Raw genomic sequence first — 7,280 nt, 5'->3', positions numbered from 1 at the left:
GGATTTTGTAACATGGTGATCACTGTTGACCTTCATGACAGCCATTTCAGGGGACTGGTAGGAGGAGAATCCAGATTGGAATGAGTGGGTCAGGATAGACAGAATCCTTCAACACTACAACTATAGTGTTAAAAAAAATGAAATTGTTGCTGTCAAAATGTTTATGCCCACTTTCTAAGAACACAACACAAAGATATTCTTACACACCCAAGGATAAAGATCTATATATAAAATATAGAAGACAATATCTTCATTATCAAAACTGCCTGAAGAAATCAGTGTACTGAAGCATAAATCAACACTAAGCACTCTAGAATGGCAAACAAGTGAAATTTAACACTGAAATATCTTAAATAAAAATATGACTTATTAAATCATATTTAAGCAAATATGACTTATTAAATTAACCATTAAATATAAATTTATGGATCTGTAGAAACTATATTTTACTGTTTAAAATTTTAAAACTAGTTAATGTGATTCTGATTCAGCATTGTCTGAATAATTACAAACTCATAAATAACCCACACCAATCATGCCAAGAATATTTCTTGAATGAAAAGTAAATAGCTACACACCTTTGGTTGGTACCATGAAAAATGAAGTAATTGATATAACAGTGACTTACTAATCCTGCTAGTGGAAAGCATGCTAAGGATTTCATCACATATGCCCATATTTGCACTTAGAAAAAATGGAGCAACCTAAATCTGTAACTCTTGAAATGAATTAATAAATGTATTTCCAAATTATATGGCTACAACTATAAGTAACCTCCAGACATTTCTACCTAGAATGTTAGCTTCTTGGAAAGAAAGACAAGTCTTTCCCCAAAAAGGTCAAATCACTACTCTTTACGAAATGTCAGCTAAATGCTAACCAGATATCAAGGCTTCTAAAAAGTTTACATGCCTCTAGACCAAATGTCTCTCAACTTTCTTAAAGGACCAGATAGTAAATATTTTTGGCTTTGCAGACCGTATGGTCTGTGTCACAGTACTCAAAGTTGAACAAAATACTGACAATACATCAACAAATGGGTATGGCTGGGTTCCAAGCACATTTATTTACCAAAACAGGCAGAGAACCAGACTCGATGCTAGGGCCTCAGTTTGCTGACCACTTGCTCTAGACCTTCCTCTAGAACTCACAGTCAGTGGAAAACAAAGCCTGAAGAGGGGGCATAACTACTCCCACCTCCCCACTCCCACTCCCACGTTCCTATTTTCCCAGATTTGTCCCCTTAGAACTGTTCTCTGAATAGCAGAGCAGCCTCGCAAACAAGTAGACAGGAAATCTGTCTTGCTTGTTAGAATCCCCGAGTCAGTGAAGAAATGAAGGTGCAGAGGATATTTCCAGAGAAATCTTCTGTAATGTGTGACTCAACCTCAATTCAAAGACATCCTCTTCTGGCTCAGAGAAAAGCTTTTTAACCTGAAATATGGCTTTCTCAAAGGAAATCAGAGTCTTAGCCTGCCCTCTAGTGGTAAATTGGAGTATTGCCAAAGGGGAAGCGTGGGACCAAGATGAGGGCAACAAGATTATTTTTTAATTTTGGGTTCACTTTATTTTTTACATAATTTTATTTATTTTTGGCTGTGTTGGGTCTTTGTTGCCGTGCAGGCCTTTCTCTAGCTGTGGTGAGCAGGGGCTGCACTCTAGCTGCGGTTGAGCAGGCTTCTCACTGTGTTGGCTTCTCTTGTTGCAGAGCACAGGCTCTATCTAGGGTAAGCCGGCTTCAGTGGGTGCGGCTCCCAGGTTCTAGAGCACAGGCTCAATAGTTGTAGCTTATGGGCTTAGTTTGGCTTCCCCGATGGCTCAGACGATAAAGATCCACCTGCCAATGCAAGAGATCAGGGTTCGATTCCTGAGTTAGGAAGATCCTCTGGAGAAGGGAATGGCAACCCACTCCAGTATTCTTGCCTGGAGAATTCCATGGACAGAGCAGCACAGTGGGCGAGGAGCCTACCAGGCTACAGTCCATGGGGTCACAAGGGTTCAGCTATGACTAAGGGACTAACACACACAGGGTTAGTTGCTCCATTTCACGTGGGATCCTCCCAGATCAGGGGTTGAGTCCATGTTGCCTGCATTAGCAGGCAGATTCTTTACCACTGAGCCACCAGGGAAGCCCACAACAAGATACTGAATATAGTTTTCTTTAGCTCAGTTTCTGGAAAATAATTTTTTAAAGAATATATATATATACATATAGCTGAATCATCTATGTGCCGTACACTGGAAACTAACACAACATTGTAAATCAACTATAGTCAAAGTGATGGTTTTCCTAGCAGTCATATAAGGATGTGAGAATCAGACCATAGAGAAGGCTGAGCACCAAAGAATTGATGCTTTTAAATTGTGGTGCTGGAGAAGACTCTTGAGAGTCTGTTGGACAGCAAGGAGATCAAACCAGTCAATCCTAAAGGAAATCAACCCTGAATATTCATTGAAAGGACTGATGTTGAAGCTGAAGCTCTAATACTCTGGCCACCTGATGCAAAGAGCCTACTCATTGGGAAAGACCCTGATGCTGGGAAAGACTGAAGGCAAAAGGAGAAGGGGGCGGCAGAGGATGAGTTGGGTTAGACAGCCTCACCAACTCAATGGACATGAATTTTGAGCAAACTCTGGGAGATGGTGGAGGACAGAGGAGCCTGGTGTGCTACAGTCCATGGGTCACAAAGAGTCGATACGACTTAGTGACTAAACAACAACAAATACTTCAAAAAAGACACGGGAAACAAGGTGACATGCCTGCTTCATAAGAGCCACTCTACCACGTGTGCCAGATATGTGGCTTTACAAGGAGCCAAAAATCCTTTTCCTCAGGGAGCTTACAATCTGTAAGAAAGGAGATAGGTATTATTTTTTTTAATTGAACAAACACACGTAAAGACCTTGTTGGATAAGGAACTTCTGCAGCTCCCTGGATGATGGAGAAGCTGCAGGACTGCAAACAGCTGACCCCTCTCTCTAGGGTGCCAGGGGAAGCCACAAAGGGCAGGAATTCTCTGAACTATGAAATCACCCACATACGGCAACACTCAAAGGGAGGAGTTTCTGGCTGCTGGGTGCCCTTGGTGACAAGTACACTACAGGGACCAGGCTCAGCATCCTGGGGCTGGAGAAGCCGTGCACACAGCAGGAACCTGCAGAATGTCGGACATCCCTGCTGCTAAGTCACTTCAGTCGTGTCCAACTCTGTGCGACCCCATAGACAGCAGCCCACCAGGCTCCCCCGTCCCTGGGATTCTCCAGGCAAGAACACTGGAGTGGGTTGCCATTTCCTTCTCCAATGCAGGAAAGTGAAAAGTGAAAGTGAAGTTGCTCAGCCTTGTCCGACTCCTAGCGATCCCACGGACTGCAGCCTACCAGGCTCCTCCGTCCATGGAATTTTCCCGGCAAGACTACTGGAGTGGGGTGCCATTGCCTTAAGAGGTAAGAAAACACTCTCATCCTCCAGTGGCTTTCTAGTGCCCTCTACTGGCAAAGTTTAGCATTGTGCCAGCTGGCAAAGGAAAAATACAGGACCCAGCAGAGCAGGCAACTTCAAATAGATTTGAAGCTGAGAGGTCATAAATTGATAACCAGTACACTCTGGTCTCCATATAGTGCCCTTCTAGAAGAAGAGGAAGCAGACCAGTTAGGAGGTACTTAAGTAGAGAAGATAAAGAAGAGAGAATAAATAAATATATAAAGAGAAGAAAAAATGATAACAACCTATATGGTGCTAGACAAAATACACTTGCAAGTCCCCCATGGGCTCCAGGAAAGACGCCAAGTATCTCGGCTCATGTCCCTGTGCTACTGGACTTACAGAGGAGCTGTCTCAGAGAGCATGGCTAAGAGAGCAAGGAGGGTGAGCTGTCAGGGGTCCCAGGACAAGGGGCTGGCAGCACCAGCAGAACTGAGGCAATTCTTAGTATACAAAAAGCACAGGAGCAGCACTGCTCCCCAGAGACAGACCCGCAAAGTTTAACAGACACATCAGGTACAATCAAAGCTGCACTCAATCCACGCAGATACTACCCCAGCTGGGCTTGCAAGGCCTTTGAGTCTAGAGAAAAGCCAGTATAACTTGTGACAAACAATCACTCCCATTTTTAAAAAACTTTTTTTCAGAACATTTATGTGACCATGCTGGGTCTTGGTTGCAGCACACAGAATATTTGATCTTTATTGCAGGTATGGCACATGGGATCTTTAGTCGCAGTATGCAAATCCTCAGTTGCAACATGTGGGGTCTAGTTCTCTGACCAGGGATCAAACCCAGGCCTCCTGCACTGGGAGCATGGAGTCTTAGCCACCGACCACCAGGGAAAAAAGCTTTTAAATGGTCTTTTTTTCCTTTAACAGTCAGCAAGCCTGGCTTTCTGGTCCTTCACACACATCTTCAATTTACCCCCTGTCTCAGGATCATCAGCGGGGGCAAGGTCCCCCTACTGATGAGGGAGATAAAGTGCCAGTTTGTCTGTTAGTGCTTCCAAAACATTAACATTCCAAGTAGGCGAGCTTGAGCACCAACTGAGAAGCCAAGGTAGAAGTAAATTTATCAACAACAAAAAGTTACCAAAAATAAAATAAGCAACAGTGTATAATGGCACCCTCTGGGCAGTGAGAGTGAGGATGGGCAGTGCTGCAGTGATTTTTAAATAAACCCTTCTATGTGGTCAAGATATATTTATATACACACATATATATTGTTTATATATTTTTTATATATTATATAAATATATATTTATATATAAATTATATAGTATTAATTATAAATATATTCTATAAATATATTATAAATTTTTATATATTTAATATTATATAAATTATTGTATTGTGTTATACTTATATTTATATATTATATATTATTTTTATATAACATGTAAATACATTTATATATTAATATATTTATATAAAATATTGTATATACAATATATTAATATAAAATATATTTTATATAAATATAAATATAAAAAATAATTATATATAGTATGTAATATATTTTTATATGTGATATATCATATATATTTTTTTTATCCAGGCCTGAAAGGAAAACGGAGAGAAGCTTTCAAACAGATAAGTGAAAGTTGTTAGATCATTATGACGCTGGAATGGAATTTTAATTACTCAAAAAAGATTACCCTTGAGTCTGAAGGTGTCCTGAGAACTTCTTACCCGAGAGCGGCTAAAGAAGTTATAGGATACGCCTGAGATAGTAAGTGGGAAAGAACAGTCTCCTCTCCTGGCATCCCTTTGCTTCCAACCCTCTCAATAGGAGGTCACCCAAGGGAGAGATGACGTCAGAAAGCTCTCTTTGCTCCGCGGAGCTAGGATTTGGACAAGTCTGCATCTAAGGGTGGCCTTGGTTCCCGAGATAGAATTGAGCAAGCTCTTTTACTCCCCCAAAGTTTTGCTTGCTTCTTGCAGGTCGATTTTTAGAATGCTGCAGACAAAATTTTTCTTGTTTTGGAGATGTCAATCAATATATCGAAATATTTGGAAGCATGAATCAGTCATGAAACAAGACCATCCTGGAGCATTTACAAAGAACTTGGCTAAAAAGTCTTGAATATATCATTGTGCCCATAAAGAAGATACAAAAGGGTAAGAGTAAAGTTTGGAAGGGGGCTGGACGGAGGATTTCTTTAGAGAGCCCTGTTGATCCTCTAAGCAGATGCCTACATCTCTGACTTCCAGTTTAAGGGAACCTCCACTAAACCACCCAAAGAGCTTACAGATTGGGATTTCCAGTAAACTGCTGTCTGACTCCTGCCCCACCAGGGAAATCTGGGGAACAGTGCTGTGTTCCACAGGTGGCTGGTTCTTTTCCTTGCAACCTTTCAGAGGTCCCTCCTGGAACACCTTTCCTCCAGCAAACCCCTGCCTACCCACCGCTCCCAGCTTCCGCATCTAACGCTGCAGCGTTTATGTCGTCTGCTGAGGTCTCCTCACCTCTGAGCAAGGCCCTTAAGGAGAGTACTTTTCCAAGTGACCACCACGCCCCTCCCTACCACAGGCCCACTTGGGACAGAGAAAACTCACTCATTATTGCCCCTCTCTTATATAACTTGTTCATAATCTAATTTGACCCAGAGGAAAAAAAACTGCACTTGTCCCACCCGCAAAGCTTTGAATTAACAGGTTGGTCACCAGACATAATTACAAGGAGAGAATATTGGTCCTTCAACTGCAAAGGATCCAACACACACACACAATATAGAGTTCTGGTTTGCCTAAGTGGGGCTGTAAAATAGTCCACCATATTACATAACAATATTTCAATTAACAAACTCCCTATAGATAGACTGCTACCGACTTATTTTAATACCACAATACTGGGAAAACAAACTGCGGAGTCACGTGCAGCATGAGCCAGGCGCAGAGCAGGATTCTAACTCACAAGAGAGAAACGCTCCCGGTCCAGCTGCCCTCGCCGTCCCACCTGCAGCGCACACGCTTTACCCATGCGGTGCTTTTTCATGTCCATTTTCCGGTTCCCGTAGGCTCCTTTGAGAAGGTTAGAGGTGGCTTCTGGAACATTTCAGCCCTGCAGGGTACACCCCCTACAACCCGCCCTGCAGAGCTTGCTTTCACCCGCCTACCGGGACACTGGGCGGGGCCCCGAGGGCAGGGAACCTATCAGAACCGAGGCCCCGCCCTCTTCGTGTCACCTGCCCAGCACAGGTGGAGTGGTAGTCTACTCAGAGATTTGTGAGGGTCAACAAAAGTACTGAAAGTTCCTGACGCTTAAGAGCATAAACAAGCTCAAGCTCTTGTTACTTCCTCCATGTCCGCTCATTTTCCCTCCGGCGTCAACAGTAGTCTGGTTCCACCCCTCCCAAGGTTCCTCTTGTGCACTCAACCGTCTTTCACCTTCTCAAGAACTTCTACCAGTTGTCACTCACATGGCCTTCACTTTATATTCTTCTAACTGGACCTTCTCCTTCAGCCCGTCTACCCATCATTTACACATAAATATCCTGTTGTCTTAGCTCCTCACTACTGTATCCACCTCTCCTTTGTCCCTCTTGTCTATTGAAAACCAAAAAGTCACTCTTCAACCCCATCTACTTCACAGGAATCGGGTTTCTTCTACCCACTCCACTAAAACCGTCCCCAGCAAGGTCTTCTATGGCAGTATCATTAAATCCAATGGCCGTTTCCGGGCTGTGATCTCTACAGCACCTGGTACACTGGCCTCTGTTCGCTGTAAACCCCTCCGCTGCGCCCTCTGCTATCCATACGGCTCACACCCCTGACAGGTTTTCCCACCTCTCTGA

At 43.1% G+C, this 7,280-nt stretch overlaps 1 long non-coding RNA gene across 1 annotated transcript; it reads right to left on the bottom strand.

Annotated features, from left to right (window-relative positions):
* Positions 1-2,730: 2,730 nt before the first annotated feature.
* LOC120863932 lies at positions 2,731-7,048 on the bottom strand. The gene is made up of 2 exons (XR_005721103.1): positions 6,401-7,048; positions 2,731-2,847 (listed from the first exon to the last, which is right to left on the bottom strand). It is a non-coding gene; the product is annotated as an uncharacterized LOC120863932 (long non-coding RNA).
* Between the last annotated feature and the right edge of the window lie 232 nt (positions 7,049-7,280).

Source organism: Oryx dammah, unplaced genomic scaffold (assembly GCF_014754425.2).
Source record: "Oryx dammah isolate SB20612 unplaced genomic scaffold, SCBI_Odam_1.1 HiC_scaffold_1, whole genome shotgun sequence".
Classification (NCBI taxonomy): Eukaryota; Metazoa; Chordata; class Mammalia; order Artiodactyla; family Bovidae; genus Oryx; species Oryx dammah.
The sequence above is the reverse complement of the archived record's forward strand: the minus strand, read 5'-3'. Positions and strand labels throughout refer to the sequence as shown.